Source organism: Lissotriton vulgaris, chromosome 3_1 (assembly GCF_964263255.1).
Source record: "Lissotriton vulgaris chromosome 3_1, aLisVul1.2, whole genome shotgun sequence".
NCBI lineage: Eukaryota > Metazoa > Chordata > Amphibia > Caudata > Salamandridae > Lissotriton > Lissotriton vulgaris.
This window is the reverse complement of record NC_141689.1, coordinates 1,458,659,710-1,458,681,410: the sequence shown is the minus strand read 5'-3', so window position 1 is coordinate 1,458,681,410 and position 21,701 is coordinate 1,458,659,710.

Genomic DNA, 21,701 nt, shown 5'->3' with positions numbered 1-21,701 from the left:
TACTAATGAGTACTGGTACCGTCGTCATGGTGACTTAAAATGTATGCTGAGGAACTTAGGAACTCCGACATGGTTCCTCACTCTGAGCTGTGCCGAGTATGGCTGGGATGACTTACTTGAATTTCTACGAGAGGCAAATGGAAATATTGAAAACATTGAATTCAAGACACCTGGAGAACTGTGTTCTTTGGATCCTGTGAATGTATGCAGGTACTTCAATCATAGATTTGAAGCTATGATGTCTTTCATCACAAATAAAAAGAATCCACCTCTTGGAGAGGTGTTGGATTTCTTCTGGAGAAAGGAGTACCAAGCAAGAGGTGCCCCTCATATACATATGTTGCTGTGGATCAAGGATGCACCTAAATTTGGAACAGATCCGGATGACTTAGTGATGAATTTCATCGAACAGTATTCTACGTGTGCTGTTCCAAACGCAACGGAGAAGAAAAGTCTAAGAGAACAAGTTCTACGTTTCCAAAGCCATCGTTGTGGAAAGTACTGTCGTCGTAAATTCAGAAACAAGGACAAGTTCTACACCAAATGTCGTTTCAACTTTCCACGACCGGTGATTTCTAAAGGAAGAGTGAACAGTTTGATGTCTTCGCTGCGACATAATGTGACGAGGAAATCACCCAAGAATACATACAATTTGAAAAGGAACGAAGAGTCCAAGTACATCAATGACTACAACCCAGTGATTTTGTCCATGTGGAATGCCAACATGGATATACAGTTTGTGGCTGACAACTGTATGGCTGTGGCTCGGTATGTGACATCTTACATCACCAAAAAAGAAAAGACCGAACTGAAGGATATGTGGGAGGACATTTCCCATGAAAAGAGCCTCAGCAAGAAGTTGTACAGTTTCAGTCTGAAGATGTTGTCGCATCGAGAAATCGGAGCTTACGAATGTTCTGATCGATTGTCTTCAGCAAGTCTCTATGCCAAATCCAGGAGTCTCGTTTGGGCGAGTCTTGGTCTTGCTGCAACGCGAAATCGAGTTCTAAAACCTGTTCGGGAAATTGAGTATTTGGCAGAAAAGGAACCAAACAGTACCGACATTTTGAAGACCAACATGTTGGATACATATTATCCAAATCGAAGCAGTCACCTTGAGAATGTTTGTCTATATGAGGTTCTCCAAAATTATATATTCAAGAGGAACATCAAAGAAGATATTGAGAAAGGAGTGTATGCTGTAATTGGAAGTGAGGGATGCCTGGTCAAGCAAAGAATATGCCAATTAGTAAACCATCGAAAATTAAGTGGCGAATCTCCAGAAAAAAAGGAGTTTTTCTATTTAGCACTTTTGCAACTTTTCAAGCCTTGGCGTGCAGAAGAGGAACTGCTTGGAGATTTCCTCTGTTACGAAGACTCTTTCAATGCAGCCAAGGAGTCCATAGAATGTCCTGCTTTTTCTAAATATCAAGAAATGCTAACTTTGGAAATTGAGCAGGAAGCAACGATTGCAGCCGAGATTGCCAGAGACAGTTCTCAGGACAGTCAGAGTTCTGTTTCATTGAGTCAAGATCCACTTGGAGGACCTATTATCGAAAATGAAGCTGCCACTGCTATGAATGAAGTAGAAAGAGCCATGGCACATGCTCAGGAGGAATCTGTTAACTTACAAGACTTGGAAAAACAACTCAACGTTGAGCAGAGGAAAATATATGATGAAGTTACCAAGGAAATTGAGCACGGATTAAGTCATGAGAAGAAAGAGTGCTCGTGTACGTCGTTGAAGCCTGTCCGACTGTACGTGAGTGGAGAAGCGGGAACTGGAAAAAGTTTCCTCATTAAAGCAATCTCTTGTTATTTGCAGGAAAGGACTGAGTCATCGCTGTCTTGTGTTGTCACCGCTCCTACTGGACTGGCAGCACATAATATTAAAGGTATTACTTTGCATCGTCTATTGATGCTGCCGGTGGAGCATGACAACAAATTACAATACAACAAGTTATCTGGAGATGCTTGCTGTGAAGTTTCAAGAGTTTTGAGGAAAATGAAACTACTTATCATTGACGAAGTAAGCATGGTTTCCAATGTCATGCTTGCCTTTGTGCATTTGAGAATGCAAGAAGTACTTAAAACTGAATATGATGTCTTATTTGGTGGGAAACACATTATTGTTTTCGGAGATCTTCTACAGCTGACACCAGTAAAAGGTCAACCTGTGTTCAAAATACTCACGCATGAAGATACCAGGAAGTGCCTAGGGAGCATTGGCAACGTCAATATATGGTTAAATTTCAATTATGCAGAACTGCATCAAAATATGCGTCAGGCAAAGGATGAAGATTATAAGAATATTCTACAAGATATTAGAATTGGAAAAGTGACCGAGCATGGGAAAGAAGCTTTAAATGCACGGTTACTGTCAAATTTGTATCCCAAACAAGATATTGTGCCTGAGAATATTTTTCAGAAAATTACTGAGAAGAAATCCGGGATATGTCTCATGCCAACTCTTGCAGAATGTGCCATCTTCAACAACAAAATGTTGAATTTAGAAAAGCAAGAGATTGTGAAACTTGAAGCTATCGACAAATTAGAGCATATGGGATCAACAATTATTTTGTCAGACAATTTGAAATCAAAATTGGATTCATTAGAGAAGACTAAATCTAAAACAGCGGGTTTTGAAAAGACTTTGAATGTGTGTTTAAATTGCCGAATTATTTTGAGAAGGAATTTACATGTAGAAAGAGGTCTGGTAAATGGATCAATGGGTAATGTTGTTGATTTTGAGAAATACAGAAATAGAGATGGAATAGAATTTTTAAAAATTAAATTTGATGGCATTGAGGAAGTACAGCAAATTGGTCGTTGTTCTGCTAGGTTTTTGCTTGTTAAAGATTTATATGTTCGCCGTAAACAGTTTCCTGTTTGCTTGGCATATGCGGTGACAATCCATAAATCGCAAGGTTTAAGTGTAGACTGTGCATTGGTGAATATTGGCAGTTCTGTGTTCAAGGAGGGTATGGCATATGTGGCATTGTCACGAGTTAGAACTTTATCGGGATTGTACTTGATTGACTGTGATGTCACAAACATTTGTGCGGATCTAGATTGTGTTAAGGAATACAATAGGTTAAGAAGAGAGTATGCGCCACATTTGCCTCAATATCCTTTGTTTGAGAAACGTGTGGTAGGCCGCAAACGTAGAAAAAGCAGTAATAGTAGGGAGGTTGTTGCAAAAAGACTAAAAGTCAATGAACCGAAAATTGTTAGCAGAAAGAAAGTGGATTCTGTTGAAGATGTTGTCGGTTTTCAATTTGAAAACAGTTCTGGTGTCAACTGCTATGCAAATGTAGTGGTTAATGTTCTCTTTTCACTAGAGAGTTTAAAAGAACAGATTCTGTTGAATTCTGAACAAATTTTATGCTGTTTGTTGAATTCTGTTTTCGAGAAATGTAGCACTGATCGAACAAAAGTAGAAAGTGTGTCTGAAGTTCGTTATCTGTTAGATGAATGTTCAGGTCAAACAGACTTCTCTGAAAATAATCAGCAAGATTGTCAGGAGTTTTTAATGTATATGCTTGATATATTGCAAGTTGAGGGTGTAGATGTAGATCACCTGTTTGGGCTTTCTTATCAATGGCAGCATGACTGCGAGAACTGTATGGTATCAAGTACTACTAGTGTAGACTCAGAAAGATTTATATATTTAACTTTGCCAGACAGTAAATCAGTCTCCTTTAATAAGCTAGTAAATGCAGCGGATCACAACATGGAGTGTAGCCAATGTAAATGTGATATGATGTCAACATTATTTATACGTAGATATGGCCAGTATGTCATTTTAATGATGCAACGATGTAGGCCTGATGGAACAAAATTGTCAACTTTAATAAAAAATTTTGTGGCTTCTCAGCTGTCAATATCAGGGAGGACTTTTGTTACTGTAGCAATTATCTATCACGATGGTCCATCAACAACATCAGGACATTATACAGCTTACTTAAAGTCTGGAAACGGCTGGTCATTCTGTAATGATTCTGTTGTAACGTTCAAAAAAAAATTGCCGTTTGACCTTAAAAATTCTTACCTGGTGTTTTTAAAACCAAAATTTTAAGTAGAGGGAATGTAAGTCTGCAATGCTGTCTCGATTAAAAATTCAACTATATAAACCTAATGCAAGTAAGTCTGCTTCATAGTAAGCAGTATCAGTGTCATAGGAAAAGGAGAACATGAGTGACAAAGAAGAGTAAGATATTAGTAGTCCAGGATTGTGAAAATAATCTCAAATATTTTATTTTTGAAAGTTGCGAAAATAGAAAATGTCGGGATTTGATTGGAAGAATTACAAGATTTGCGAATCGCGGCAACATGATTTGGCCTAGTGGAAACATGTGATATAATGAGAGAAGTTTTTTTTCTATGTAACATATTTCACGTATCGATGGAGGTTTTCTTTCAGAAAGTGGCGGGCTGAAAATATTTAAAGCACAACAGAGTGGATGCTGTTTATAGGAGATCCTTCGACGTCATTGAAAGTAAGTTAATTTTAAGAAGTTTTGAAATCAGATTTCTTAGGTTGTATGGGTTTTTTAAACACAGTCATTTTGATTGTGTTTTTTTTTCCCCGCTGTTACATGATGAATACCTTCAAGTCACTGATTTAAGTGAAATTTGATACATTCTGAGAACAGCAAAAATAAACCATTTAACATGTATAATTAATGTTATGCTTTTTGTCCTTATGATATACATTTAGAAATGTGTGGTACATATGGGTAAGGTGAGTTCTGTAAATATCAATTTTAATGCTTAGAGTGCTGTACTTCTGGGTAGTGTTTTTTTTTTTAAAAAAAAGAGGCCTCACCTCAAAGAAAGCTCTTGAAAGCACACATCTTATTTGCATCCTAAAACAATCATTTACAATGTTAGACACAATTTTATTATGGCTTTACATCTTTTTTGCGCTGCTATTGCATCACTATTGTGAGACATTAGCAGTGCAAGAAAAACATCATGTTCCAAAATAGGCCTCAGTTCAGCAATATCAAGATACAGTTTCTTTCGAATATATATCTTTAGGATTGTGTAGGGGACGTAGAGAAGCAGAGACTTCTGTAAATGTCAAAGTTGTTGAAAAACTGTTTGTTTTTGAACCTTTTCCCTTGTCTTTTCTAATTTTTAAATACATGTTTTAATATTTTTTGAAATGTTTGTTCTTTGTTTTACAGATTGAAAGTATGAAAAAATATTTAAAAAAGGTAACAAGAATTATAAGGTAAATGTTTTCCACTCTTTTTACCCGCAATGCACTGCTGATGATGTCATTGACAGTATCTCTCATTTACTCTCTCTAGCTGTCTTTCTTTTTACATTATTCTCTGTTTACTTCCCTTATACTAACTCTTCTTTTTTTTAAAAAAATATTTTTTTAGTTCGCTTAAAGTTCGCGAACCGGTCAGCGAACTTGAAGCGAACCAAAAGAAATAGAGCTTGCCAGAGTGATAAACATTCTAGCAATTTTGTTTGAAAGGGGAGGTAGTTCTGAAAAGAACTGTTTTTTTTTGTTTTTGTTGTTTTATATTTTTTTTTTATTTTTTGAACATTTTTTGATTTTTTTGTATTTTTAGAACTGTTTTATGTTTTTTTTGTGTTTTTTATGGAGGGGAGACAACAAAAAACAGGCTTTCAAAACGGCTCAACTGGAGCAAAAAAAAAGAAAATTACTTTTTGGGTGCATTAGGGCACTTATGATTTTCATATGCAATGTTCATGAGGTTGACACTCATGTTGCCATATGACAGCATAGCACCACAGTAAATACAAGACAACTTCATGTGCTGGAAGTTAGGTTGGATGTTTGGCACAGTCTCTTGTGCCTCTCTTCCCGTCAAAGACAATGTGGATGTAGATCTTGCCACAGGAGTTGCCGTCGGATTGTCTTCAAGATCCCTCAACTCAGCCCGGCTGTAGTTCAAGGGATGCCACCTGCTCATGTGACGATGCATTGTATAGTTCCCCATACTGTACTTCTTTTCTGTGCCTCTCGATAATCTGTAGTCACAGATGAGGCAGGTGGCATATTTTGCATTCACTTTCTTGGTTCCAGGAGGGATGGTGAAAAACTGCCAGATGAAACTGGTTTTTCGTTTAGAAACCCGGGGCAACTCATCAACAAATTGTTGTCCCTCTCTCTCCTCTTCTTCTTCTTCCTCATCTTCCTCCTCTCTGTTAGTCATAATTTGACTGGGTGGTCCTCTCTTCTTATGGGGAGGTGGAGGTGGTGGTGGGGGTGCACCAGCTGCAGCAAGAATGGAAGCCATTGTGGAACTTCTGAATAATGGTCTTTCTCTCACCAAGATGAAAGTCAGAGTGAGGAAATAAGGAGGAGTTTACTTGATTTGGGGAAAACAAAAGTTCTGAGCCAATGAAAAGTGTTATTTTTAGGTCACATGACCTAGTCATACATCATTTGGAAACCAAAAGTGAAATGAACCAATGAGAAGTTTGATAAACAAGTCACATGACCTGTTCCGCTTACGTTACGCGGCGCGCGCCGCGTCCCAGATCGCTTCCGGTTCGCTGTCCGGAGCACTTCCGGGAGCGCTAACGCGACGCGTCATTAGACGCATTACGCGATAACGTGATACATCGCGCTTCCGCGGCGCGTCACTGTTCCGCTAACGTAACGTTGACCGGTTCGCGTACTAGATCGCGGCATCAAGATGAGCTAACGGAAAGCTTCCCGGTTCGCGAACTAGAAGCGAAGAAAAAAATATTTAAAAAAAATTATCAATAAATATCTATATATATTTTGGGATTTAAAGAATAATACATTTTACAGCTACAGATGTTAGCTTTTAAAAAACCAATGAAATTCACTGAAAAAACCATAGGTTATAGACCATATATAGTTAGAAATTTGCATTTAAAAAACCATTGATATTCAATGAAAAAACCATAGGTTATAGACCATATATAGTTAGGAATTTGCATTTACAAAACCTTATTTTACTCGCATAAAACCATTGAAATTCCATATATAGTTAGTTGCGCTAACTATATATCGCGCACCCGCAATCCACTGCTGATGATGTCACATATTACATCATTCATGACATGGTCAGTGACATCACTGATGACATCACTGATGACATCTCAAATGACATCACTGATGACATCTCAAATGACATCACTGATGACATCACTGATGACAACTCAAATGACATCCCTGACAACATCACAGATGACATCATTCATGTGTTAATACGATGAACCTCTACAGACTCTGATATAACCTTAGATACACTCAGTGAAAACAGACACTCACAGATTGTCACTCATCCATGGAGTTACTCATACACCTAGACAGTCATGCAAAGAATCAATCACACCTCCAATTCCTCAACTATACAGTTATACACACCTTACTTATTCAAACATATACTAACACATATTTACTCTCTTATACAATCCCTGATACAAGTTCACAATGATCCATACAGCCACTCACACATTCACTGGCTCTTATGCACAGTTATTTATATATGTCAACTCTCACATGTACTGTGTTTTAAATATGTACTTACTTTGACATGTAGCACTGAGATATCCATTCACTCACCAATACACTCATGCACACAGTCAACCGCCCATACAGCTGTTTCCACATGCACTTTTGAACCCATACATCTAGTGTATCAACTGCTCACACATCTATGCACAGAGTCATACACCTCCCAGCCACCCACACACACACTCAGTCTCCCATACAAATACTTGGGCAACCAATCAATAATCCATATAGTTACTCATATAGCTACTGATCAACACATGCAGCAGTTTACAGAACAACAGACATAATGATGCACAAATTAAGACAGTTTAGTCACTAACCCATGCACTCAGTGAGACACATTTAATCACTCACTCATACAGTCAGTCATGCACCTACTAAATCCTTCATCCAGACACTTATACATCCACTCATTCTTCAATATGTAAGACGTATTTTAACTTTACAGAAACATACAGTCACTGGATGATGTCATCAGTGATGTCATCAGTGATGTCACTGACCATGTCATGAATGATGTAATATGTGACATCATCAGCAGTGGATTGCGGGTGCGCGATATATAGTTAGCGCAACTAACTATATATGGAATTTCAATGGTTTTATGCGAGTAAAATAAGGTTTTGTAAATGCAAATTCCTAACTATATATGGTCTATAACCTATGGTTTTTTCATTGAATATCAATGGTTTTTTAAATGCAAATTTCTAACTATATATGGTCTATAACCTATGGTTTTTTCAGTGAATATATATATATATATATACATTATAGATTACAGGGACGCTATAGTTAGGAAATGGAATATAGAAACCCTAGAAATTCACTGAAAAATACAAAGGTTACCAGGATGTTATAGTTAGGCTCAGATTTCACTCATACAAAACCAGTGAAATTCAGCAGTTATAGTAAGACGCGTCCGCACAATGCACTGCTTATGACCTCATATATTACATCACTCATGTCATGACATGGTCAGTAATATCACTGAAGACATCTCAAAGGACAATACTGATGGCATCATCAGCTGCTTGTGAGTGTTTTTAAAAAAGTATTAAATAGATATATATACAAAAGCGTATTGAAGAATCAGAGGGTGCATGACTGAATGTGTAAGTGATTATGTGTCTCAGTGAATGTATGGGTGAGAGATTGGTTTTGTAAATGTCTGTATCAGTCTGTCCGTTGGTATCTAAGTGGCTGGGTGGATGCGTGACTGGGTACGTGACTGGTTGTATGGATGTATGAGTACCTGTATGGCTGTCTGAGTTGCTGTGTGGGTGGGTGAGGGAGTGTTTAACTGCCTGTATGGATGAGTGAGCGGGTGAGTCAGTGGCTTAATGGGTTAATGAGTACATGTGTGAGGGGCTGCATGGGTGAGTGAATGTGTATACGGCTGTATTGGTAAGTAAGTTCATATGTCATTGTTATGTGGATGAGTTACTGGGAATGTGAAAGGCAGAACTGGTGAGTAATGGGGTATGTGAGTGACTGGATGGGTGAGTGAGTGAAGGTGAGAGTGGCTGTATGTGTGAGTGGGTGCTTGTGTCAGTGACTGTACAGATGATTGAGTACTTTTTAGTATCTGTATGAGTAGGTGAGTGGGTGTGTGCGTATCTGTATGTATGAGTAAGTGGCTGTGTGATTGACTGTATGAGTGAGTGACAAAGTGTATGAATTGCTCTATGGGTGACAGACTCAGTGTGTCAGTGGCTGTAGGGGAAAGGAGTGGATATGTCAGTCGCTATATTAGTGAGTAAGTGGGTGTATGAGTGGCTGTATGGGTTAGTGAGTAGATGTGTGTTTAGATCTATGAATCAGTGAGGGAGTGTGTAAGTACTGGTATGGGTATGTGAATGGTTGTATGGGAGTGAGAGTGGGTGTATGAAAGGTTCTATTAGGGTGTGAGTGGATCTGTCAATGATTCTGTGGATAATATCATCAGAGATGTCAATAAGTCAATCAAAAATTCTTTATTTCACAATGTTTCCAATGTGTATGAATTACACAAGATAAAAACAACTGTAATAATAACATATGTATATATCATATAACATGCATCATGGAAACAGAAATTAGATCCATATTTAAAATCAAACAGTTAAAAAGACAATCATTGTGGAAATGTAAAGTACATTGTACCTTCAGAATTAATAATTAGTCTACTCACTTTTATCCTTCGCTCTCCTATTAAAGGAGGACAAGAGAAACAAAGCTGTAGCATGACATACAAAGGGATTGGACAATTGTTTTATAAAGTGGGGAGCAGGTCCCTGTAACCTTTGTTTTTTCAGTGAATATCTATGGTTTTATAACTAGTAGTCACATTCGCAGAGTGGTAGAGAAAGGGGCCAGGGCCTTCGACCAGCTCTCAGCAATCCCACTCTCTGATAATTACTGGAGGTAACAGAAGGGGTTCATAGCCCCCAAGGACTCCTAGCATTGAGGAGACTTCATCCCCCAACTAGCAGTGCACCATGAGGCGCATTTGCAGATTGGTGGAGAAAGGGGGCAAGGCCTCCAAACATCTCTCAGAAGTTTTACTGTTTGTGACTTACTGGAGGCAACAGGAGGAGTTTCTGTTCCCCAAGGACCCTCAGGAGGCAAGGAGACTTAATTTACCACCAAGAGTGGTGGTTAAAGAGGGATGGGCTTCCGTGACTTGTCTGTCCCTTCTTAAAAAACAATTATTTGGGGAGGGGTCCGTCCCACCCAGGGCACCCACATTTAAGTGTTGGGGACCACGGGAGAGCCTCAAGTCCCCCAAGGTCCATGTAGACTCCCCACCTCCTGTAGGAGCTGGCATTGCTTTGACACAGAGGGAGCTGCTAACATGTAGCTCTGTCTTGCTTTGCATGCCAAAATAAAAGACATTTAGCACTCCCAAAATGAGGCACTCAGTAAAACAGGAAGAAACACCTGGAAAGGAGACTCAGCACTCACAAAATGAGGCACATCAAAAGGGAATATGTGACGTTACAACGCCACATATTTCATTGCAGTAGGTAACAACGCGGACGTTACATGGTCCGCGTTGTTACCACGCATGGTATTACAACGTAGGTCGTTTCTACGACTTGCCCCCATCAAAAGGCAGTTTTAAAATAAAGCATGGGATTTTATTAATACATCACATGTCAAATGTCACATGTCAAATGAAACAGGTAAAGCAACATGCAAATGTGTGCACAAGCAATAATAATAAAAAAACACACACAAATAATAACAATGGAAGGAAATAAAACATAATCAGAAGTCAAATGCAAGGAAGTACGACACTAGCAAATAATAAAAATGGAACATTCACAAGCCAAAAGCAAGGTAGTAAAAGACAAGAAAATAATAATAAGGGATGTCCAATGCAAGACACACTCACTGTCAAATGCCAGAGTAAGCACTGTCAAAAGAAAATATAAAGAGCATGTATATACAATATGAAAGCATCACAGGGCAATGAAACTTATAGCTTATACATCACCTTTTGAGAACAATCATTCTGGTCAACTTGACTGGGAAGCCCTTTCAGTCATCCAGAAGTCTCAATGAGACAGCAAAAATGTCCCTGTGAGGGTGCTTCCACCCAACGAATACGTTTCTGCAAAACTTCCTGGGGCAGATCTACAAGAAACTAATGCAGCACAGTGCTGCAAATCATTTTGCTGCGCCGCGTTCATTTCGAAACACAGGGATGCAACATATTTACAACAATATGTTACATCTCTCTGCTTCCCCCTGTGCTGGCGCACATACTGCGTTGTTGGCAGATTGTTTTGCGCAGGAAGGAGGTGATTTCCTCTACCAATGTGTGCTATATAAATGCAGTGCAAATGCAATGCAGTGCAAAAAAACGATGGATTTAGGCCCAGATCCTTGTACTGGGGTGAATGTATGACATTGTTCTACATTCTGTCCATCAACTGTGTTTTTTGTAATTTTCACCCCGAGTGTGCTGGATATACTCAGACGTGAGTCCCAGGCTCTCCACACCACTGGAGTCAAGCTATCCAGGCTGATGAAGGCTGATAGCCAGAAACCGGTCCTTGGATGCTTGATTCCGGTCCCGGAAAGACATGGCTTGGTAGTTCGGACTGAACTGTTCCCATGAGGCACAGGGTCAGAGCTGATTTGCATATAGCCAGTGTCTAACCCAGGGTGGTGTGGAGTGCAAAAAAACGATGGATTTAGGCCCAGATCCTTGTACTGGGGTGAATGTATGACATTGTTCTACATTCTGTCCATCAACTGTGTTTTTAGCAATTTTCACCCCGAGTGTGCTGGGTATACTCAGACGTGAGTCCCAGGCTCTCCACACCACTGGAGTCAAGCTATCCAGGCTGATGAAGGCTGATAGCCAGAAACCGGTCCTTGGATGCTTGATTCTGGTCTGGGAAAGACATGGCTTGGTAGTTCGGACTGGACTGTTCCCATGAGGCACAGGGTCAGAGCTGATTTGCATATAGCCAGTGTCTAACCCAGGGTGGTGTGGAGTGCAAAAAACGATGGATTTAGACCCAGATCCTTGTACTGGGGTGAATGTATGACATTGTTCTACATTCTGTCCATCAACTGTGTTTTTTGCAATAGAAATGCAGCATGCATTGAAAGAGGAAAACGTGAGGAGCAATGAAAACATTTCTCCTTGTTGCACCTCGCTACACCACCCCTAGGGTGGCATAGCATTCTGACCGAGATTTTCGATTTTTCGTAAATCTGGAAATGCATCAATGGACATGGGTGTTGTGTGGGAACACCCACAGCAACACCCATATCATTCCTCTAGCACGCAAAGTGTTGGGTGAACAGGGGCGATATTTACAAGCACAGGTTAAGTCATGCAGGGTGACTTTACCTGTGCTTGTAAATATCACTGAGCAGACTGCGCCATCGGCGCGTTATGCAACGTGATGCACCGGCGGTGCAAGGAGCTTGTAAATTTGCCCCGTCTTTTTTTTTATATTCAACTTTATCGATTTTTGGGAAATCAAAAACCTACATTACAGCACAATTAGACATTAGCGTTTGGCACTTTAGCAAGTACCAGCAGTGGTTGTGTGCAAACATGCATATCGGTCCAATTCCACAATGCATAGACAATGCATATGTTTAAAAAGACATAAGACCCAATCATCCTAATTGATTTAGGCATTTGCCCCAGGTCCTTTTGTGCTTGGCCGGGCATCCTCTGGCCTCAAATAAGGGTTTCTCTTGGGCGGCACACCAGCCTTTCAGTCATCCAGAAGTCTCAATGAGACAGCAAAAATGTCCCTGTGACGGTGCTTCCACCCAACGAATAAGTTTCTGCATGAGCACCAAAACGTCCTGGGGCTGATCTACAAGAAACTAATGCAGCACAGTGCTGCAAATCATTTTGCTGCGCCGCGTTCATTTCGAAACACAGGGATGCAACATATTTACAACAATATGTTACATCTCTCTGCTTCCCCCTGTGCTGGCGCACATACTGCGTTGTTGGCAGATTGTTTTGCGCAGGAAGGAGGTGATTTCCTCTACCAATGTGTGCTATAGAAATGCAGTGCAAATGCAATGCAGTGCAGAAAAACGATGGATTTAGGTCCAGATCCTTGTACTGGGGTGAATGTATGACATTGTTCTACATTCTGTCCATCAACTGTGTTTTTTTGCAATTTTCACCCCGAGTGTGCTGGGTATACTCAGACGTGAGTCCCAGGCTCTCCACACCACTGGAGTCAAGCTATCCAGGCTGATGAAGGCTGATAGCCAGAAACCGGTCCTTGGATGCTTGATTCCGGTCTGGGAAAGACATGGCTTGGTAGTTCGGACTGGACTGTTCCCATGAGGCACCGGGTCAGAGCTGATTTGCATATAGCCAGTGTCTAACCCAGGGTGGTGTGGAGTGCAAAACAACGATGGATTTAGCCCAGATCCTTGTACTGGGGTGAATGTATGACATTGTTCTACATTCTGTCCATCAACTGTGTTTTTTGCAATAGAAATGCAGCATGCATTGAAAGAGGAAAACGTGAGGAGAAATGAAAACATTTCTCCTTGTTGCACCTCGCTACACCACCCCTAGGGTGGCATAGCATTCTGACCGAGATTTACGATTTTTCGTAAATCTGGAAATGCATCAATGAACTTGGGTGTTGTGTGGGAACACCCATATCATTCCTCTAGCACGCAAAGTGTTGGGAGAACAGGGGCGATATTTACAAGCACAGGTTAAGTCATGCAGGGTGACTTTACCTGTGCTTGTAAATATCACTGAGCAGACTGCGCCATCGGTGCGTTATGCAACGTGATGCACCGGCGGTGCAAGGAGCTTGTAAATCTGCCCGTCTTTTTTTTTATATTCAACTTTATCCATTTTTGGGAACTCAAAAACCTACATTACAGCACAATTAGACATTAGCATTTGGCACTTTAGCAAGTACCAGCAGTGGTTGTGTGCAAACATGCATATCGGTCCAATTCCACAATGCATAGACAATGCATATGTTTAAAAAGACATAAGACCCAATCATCCTAATTGATTTAGCCATTTGCCCCAGGTCCTTTTGTGCTTGGCCGGGCATCCTCTGGCCTCAAATAAGGGTTTCTCTTGGGCGGCACACCAGTGCACCCCCCTGCGCCATTTAGCTTATCTTGGGGGTCAGATTGTGCCCATGCCGCGGCTATGTTGCATTTGGCTACCATAGTAGCCATCCCCAGGAAGAGTTTATCCACTTGGGACCCATCTAAGCCCTCCATGACTACCAGGATGAGGTGCAGGAGTTTATGGGGTACCTGCCAGCCCAGGACATTTGTGAGTTCAGATTATAATGTATCGCAGTATAGGGTGAGGCGAGGACAGGACCAGACCATGTGATAAAAGTCTGCGGGCTCTTGTCCGTAGTGCGTGCATTTCGGTGAAGGACGTAGGCCGGCCTTATGGAGGTGCTCTAGGGTGAGGTAGGCAGTGTGGAGATAGCATGGTTGAGGGGGTAATGGTCTTGGGGCCATAAGGGTTTTCCACCAGTCTGCTTCCTCCAGAGAACCCAGCCCCTCCTCCCATTGGCATCTGAGTGAGTCAAGCGTTGTTGGGCTGTTACTAGTGAGGAAGTATTATATATCCGCCATACTCACCCTTGCCCAAGTTCCCCATCATAACATATGCCTCAGCTGACTAAATTCAGGAAGTGTGGTGGCAGTCGATAAATGGGTGTTGAGGGCATGTTGTAGCTGTAAGTATTTGTAAAATTGTGAAGCATGGAGGGTTTAGCATCCCTGCAAGTCCTGGAATGTTCTGATGTGGTCACCAACCTACACGTCGCCTAGCTGTGATATACCTATGTGATCCCATCCTTTGAACCCCTCTAACGCTGCTACCTCCCCCAGCCACATGCCATGCCAGAGAGGTTCTGCCTGGATTTGGGGTAATCCATGTCTTTTAAGTCGGTTCTGTAGGCCAGGTCAGACCAGTCCTCGTTAAATCAGCAGTCGGGTGACTAAATAACACAGTTAAAGATCAGTCATGCCCATGCCTCAATCGAAGAGTGTGATCCGGCATTGAGCGTGGGCTATATGGGGTCTTGTTCCTCCCCACAGAATCTTAGTAGCCATGCTATTCATATCTTTAAGAGAGCTCAGTGGGAGGTGGAAAGGGAAGTTTTGAATGATGTACAAGAAATGCCGGAGGATCATCATCTTGTCTTGAACAGAGCCACTCTTCCAATAGGATTTAGTGGTAGGGTTTGCCAGCGTTTGAGATCCTCTTTAACCTTCTTGACAAGTGGGGTAATATTAAGCACCAATTCTAGTTCAGGAAGTAAAGCTGTCCATATTCCCAGGTATTTAAATAACGGACGTCTGATGGGGATGGTTGATTGCCAGTAAAAACATTCCCTGGAGAGCTGAAGGGGTAGCAAGGTCGATTTTGCCAGGCTGAGATGGAGACCCAAGACCTGTTCAAAGGCCTGTAGGACCTGGAGACACATGGGTCCAGAGGGGACTGGATGCACCAGGAAGAGTTGGACATCATCTACATACAAGGCGATTTTGTCAACGTGGTGGCTCCCCCAAGACCAGCCCTGGATCATGGTCATCGGTCCACATAATGCAGGCCAAGTGATCCATCGCCAGTGCAAATAGGAGGCGTGAGATGGGACAGCCCTGTCTTGTACCCCTTTTAATCGGAAATGCCTCTGAGAGGGCCCCATCGATAAGTACCCTGGCTCTGGGATTGGAGTACAGGCCCGGATGAAGCAGCGGAAGTGCTGACCCAGTCCAATCACTGTTAATACATTCTCCAAGTAAAGCCAATCAACTGTGTTGAAGACTTTATAGTGTGCTGTGCACACTTTTCATGATAGAACTACATATATTCCTTGGTGTTGTTAAGGTAGATCCTGTTCCCTTCTGCAGTGAAATGGACTCTGGAGTGTTAAAGCGGATATTATTGGTGGTAAATGGAGCTCATCTGATGGTCAGGGAGATAGGGTGAATTTGTTTTTTTGACATGTCTCAATGATTTCTCAATCTTTGAAAATTACTCAGATGACTACTGCCACTTCTGCCTTTGACACATGTTGGAATATATAAAGGCATTGTAAGGAAAGTCCTTAAGTGTGCCAATGTCTCCTTCATTTGGGTTTCAAGTCAAATTCCTGTGATTGTTCCCAAATAGTTGCCACCACAGTGCACAAATACCAGGCCTGGGTGCTTGCAATACAACATTCTGTCAAGTATAGACAACATTTCATCCCAATTTATATATTTCTGGTCAGTCCAAGAGATGTCCACTGCCAACATCTTTGTCAATACCACAATCTGTGGCATACTCTCTGGCCCAAGAGACAAAGCTGTGTCCCACAATCCACACTCAAACCATGATGCTGCTGCTATGTAGGAAGTGGATGAAGGAGGAGCAAGAAGCTGAATGAGAATTTATCAGAGAGAGTGAAGAGAAATAGGAAAGAAGAGAAGCCTAGGTGTTATGAACTTTTCACCTGGAGCTTGGATCAAAGAATATTTCGATGTGGCTGCCATGTAAACTGGCCCTGTGGAAAGGTCTATGGGGGAAGGGTGTAAGGCAGAGTTCACAATTCTATTGGAATGAAAAAAAGTAAAACGTTGAAAAAGGAAGAAACAGTTTAGATGAAGAAATCAATACCCTATTTCTCCCTACACTGCCTTTAATGGTGGTCAATAGATTTGCAAATCCATCGCAAAGTTACACAGGGGGCCGCCCTGAGCGCTGCATTGGATCCATGAATATCGACATGTAAGCTTCACATAGTGAAGCTTGCAGTTGGGAACTGCACAGTGTCTCTGCAAATCCAGTACAGTATGTACAGAGAAGTTATATTAGGTTCAAACAATTATAACTGTTTCCCAGAAAATTGTTATTTTAGTATTGGCTGATAGGTTGCTGGCTTCATACATTACCTCTCCCTCCTAAGTTTATCTCTAATTGATGAGGACGTGCAGGAGGTGAACTCTTTTTCCATTTTGTTTTGCAGATCTCTGCTAATTACAGTGTGGTATACATCACTTCATTCAACTATTTTGGACAACCAGGTCCTTTTTCAGTTATTTTATATAAGTATTTATGTTTTTGCCTTTTTGTTACTGTATTTGTTTTATAAAGTGTAGAATATGTACTATGAGTTCTACATACTTAATTCAACTGTAATTATAGTGGGAAAATGGCATCAGTATAGGTGTGCATTTTCTGGTAATGTAGCTGCATTTTTACATTCAGAACATTGTGTAACTTTTCCAATGGCATTGATTGTAAGTGCTGGTGAGCATTACAATGTATGGCAAATTTACATATTTTTATTTTTTTAATTTATTATGGATATAAAGCATAACTTTCTTTGTAATTGAAAGACTATGTAGGTTAGTTGTTTAACTTACAGATCTAAGGTTAACTATGTAAAAGCTGGTATGATGATGTGATGATAAACTAGACCAGGAAAATAAGTTAGAGAAAATATGAAAAGGACATCAAAATGGTGCAATAAGTAGGTTGTACATTGTTTTAGCATTATTGGATCTAATATTGAGTTGTTGTATTCTCTGTAAAGAAATCACATCAACCTTCAGTAGAAGAGTGTTGGCTACTTGCTAGGGAAACTATTTTGAGGGGGAGTTGCCTGAATGCAAATATGAAATTTCATAGTGAAACCTGTACGTAGAAGATTATTTGGAAAAAAACTAAAGCGGTGTGTGTGTGGTTCGGTAAATGTTCAGACTATTTAACATGGAACTTTTAAGGCCACTCTCACAGTATACACATTATCTAATACTAGGCTCTGTCGCTGTTAAATACAACTGTTCCTCTAGCCAAGCATCATGATTAAGTAACTATTCCTCTACTAGACACATTATCTAATTAAAGACCAAGCTTCCTCATCATGCTACTTTCTCTCTGATGACACATGTGCATAAAGAGTCCAATACTCCACCACATATGCCATGCACTGCTAGGTAAGGAACTTGTACACACTACTGTGTCCCTAAACAAAGGTCTGTAACAAAAGGCCAGTACCCCAGTACACGAATTACTTAGTACTAAGACCAGCCACTTCTAGGGACAGTGTCCCACCCTAACCTAAGCTCTGAACTTGGTGACTAGTCCCCTACTAGACACTCTATCTGTTAAAAGGATGTGAGACTTTTAGAAGTAACTTTCTCTCTTAGCAAAACTTTGCAGGCAGACTCCAGCCCCTTAACACAAATACCATATACTAGTAGGGCAAGCCACTTTTATACACAGCTGTATACTTAAAGCAAGATCTGCATCCAAAGTTTAGTGCCCAATTTCACACAACATCTAATACTAGACCCAGCCACTTCCAGATACAGCAGCTCCATTAGAAAAGCTCAAAACTAAGGGCCTGATTTAAATATTGATGGGTGGGATACTCTGTTACAAACATCACGAATATCCCATCCGTCATATTACAAGTGCATTATATCATATGACACTTGTAATAGGGTGGATGGGAAATCCTTCACGTTTCTGAAGGAGTATCCCATCCGCAAATATCTTAATTAGGCCCTAAGTGATTAACCCCTTCGATGCTGATGACGAGCTCAGCTCGTCATCAGCCACGGGCGGCGTGTGCGGATGACGAGCTGAGCTCGTCATGTAACGCGGTTTTGCGAAAACAGCCGCACAGCGCAAAAATGACCGCAGCAGCGATGCGGTTAATCCTCTACTAGACAGGTTGTCCGTTAAAAGGCCGAACCTCTTCACCATGAAACAATCTAACTCATGGCAGCAGATCATGAAGACGGCAGTCATACACTACACATGCAACACATAGGTTGATATAGGCTGCCCTAATCCATACTCTGCATAAAACGTTCTGTTCCCCAATACACAGATCACCTAATACTTGGATCATACTACTATATATTGTAGTCCCCCTAAGAAAAGCTCAGATCAGAGTGACTAGTCGCCTACTAGGCACATTTTCTGTTTAAAGGCTGAGCCTCTTTTGGATGAAAACTTCACCCTAAACAGAGCACTACACATACGCATACTGGTAAGTAAAGCGACTTTTAAACTCAGCTTTCTATGTATTCTTCCTAAACAAACCTCTGCATCAAAAAGCTAGTCCCATGGTACACAGATGACCTAATATTAGACCTGGTCACTTCTACCTAAAGCTGTCTGAGATTAAAGAAACAAGTTCCCTAATAGATTCACTATCTTTTGAAAGGGAGGGCAAGACTCTTATACATGTATACACGTACTTCCACTCTGAGCATACACAGCTGTGGCCCTAAAGAAATCTCTGCATCGAAGGACACGCTCCCTAGTGTTGTGTGTCGATTTAGATACCATGTATAGGTTTCCAGATGTATGCCCTCATATAGGCACAATTCACATTGCCCTTATTTAGGTATAGAAATCCAACCCTTATTTAGGCATTATCCATGATAACCAAATACAGGCATGGTCACCTAGATCCCTCCATCCACATCACAACAAGTTCTTGGAAAACCAGACTCTTAAGCCTTTAGGACTTCCCCTTGCTTGGATTATTGATTTCTCCAAGAACTCATTTATTATTCATGGAAATCTATTCCTTAGGGGTTCTCTCATGACGTTCCTCTGACTGACTTTTACGTCAATACTGGCATTCCTAATCACCTTCAAGGTATAAATATACATTCACTTGCCATGGGAAACCACGGTTCGGCTGCATACTTGGATGGCCCAGCTACGCGGCTCGCCAAAGCAAGTTTGGACTGAATTCGAGTCCCCGCCTGATGCACTGACCAGATGCTGCCATTCTCCTCACAGAGAATCCAGCTACAGTGTTTCTGACTCCCCTTGTGGGGTGTTAGAGATCAAGACCCGGAAAGAGATTCCAACCTCTCTCATTCTAAGGTATGGAGCAGTCTAGAACCTTTTGTTAATATTATTAATTAGCATTTATAGAGCGCATGGCTACCCGGAGGCATCCCAGAGCGGGCGGCAGATAGGCTGAAAAGGGAAGCTACAATTTACTCTTCTGGAATAGCCATGTTTTGAGACCCTTCCGGAAGCGAGATATGCATTTTCAAGTCGGAGGCTGAGAGGGAGGAAGTTCCACAGTGCAGCTACATTATAGGAAAAGAAGTGGCCGCCGCTCCATTGCCTAATAATTTTAGGAATGCAGGCTAGATTTAAGTTCTCAGAGCGAATAGATTTCCTGGGGAGGTAGGCGGTGATTAGAGACTGATTGATTTGGGGCCCTATAACCCTAAGGGTCTTATGAGCAGTACGTAAGGCTTTGAAGGAGATCCTTTCCTTTATTGGTAGCCAATGATGGACTTTTAGACTGGGGACAGCTGACTGCGTGCTGCTGTCAGAAGTCGTGCGGCACAGATCTGGGCCATCTGGAGTTTTCTTAGGGTAGACATTGGGGCTCCCAGGTACAGTGTGTTACAGAAGTTCAGCCACGAAAGAATAAGGGCCTGGACTACTATTTTCTCAGATTCAGTGGGCAACAGGGGAAGGGCTTTCCGTAGCTTTCTAAGGATTCAGTTAAATGCCCCGTTACAGCCACTGCCTACTAGTCGAGTTTGAGTGAATCATCCAGCCGCACCGAGGCTTTTGATCTTGGACTTTGGAGCTAGAGGGGTGCGCAAGCACGGAGGCCATGAGAGTGTGGGAGTAAGCTTGGCAGTATTGCCCACATACATGATTTCTGTTTTTTCTCCGTTCAGTTTAGGAAAAGAGTGTTGCATCCATGTGGCTACTTTTCTAAGGCAGAGCTCCAGGTCTGCAGGGTCAGTGCGTGGATGATTTAGAGATATCAACAGCTGGGTGTCATCTGCGTAGGTGATCACTTTGATCCCATACGCCAGGATGACCCCAGCCAGTGGCCTCATGTGTACGTTAAATAACTTAGGACTCAGGGAAGATCCCTGGGGCACTCCATAGTTCAGAGGTGGAGGGCTAGAGGTGGATTCCCTACGAAGACCTGAAAGGTTCTGTCATTAAGGAATGATTAGATCCAAGAGATAGCACTTCCAGCGACCCCGGTTCTCCTTAGCTGTTCGATGAGATTGTTGAAGTTGACTGTATCAAATGTCGCGCTGAGATCCAGGAGGATGATGGCCGCCACTCCTCCCCGTTCCACTATCCGCCTAGCTTCCTCAACCACAGCCATTAGTGCAGATTCCGTGCCAAGTTGTGGAGGAAAACCCACCTGAGAATGATGGAGAAGCTCATGGGTTTCTAGGAAGGCTAATAGGGTGGAGTTTATATGTTTTTCTAAAATCTTACTGAGGAAAGGTAGGAGGGAAATTGGCCAGTAATTGCTCATTGCTTCGGGTCTAGGCTGGGATTTTTGAGTAGTGCCTTTACCATCTCATGCTTCCATTCCGATGGCACAAGTCTATTGGTAATGGACATGATAGGCACCTCCTGCATAGCTGGAAGAATCACATCTTTAAGCTTAAATAAAATGTGCAGAGGGGCAGGGTCTAGGGGAGATCCAGATTTTATTTTAGCAAACATTTTTACAAGATTCTCCATATCTAAGATAGGACATTTCTCCAAAGTTGTAGTAGCTGCTCCCACTGCTCCCTGCTCCAGTTGCCCAACTACTTTCGTCAAGGGGATGTATAGATCACTAGATAGTGGGGATGCAGGGAGTGTCTTTTAGATAGTTTGTATTTTTCCCTGAAAGCAGCTCGC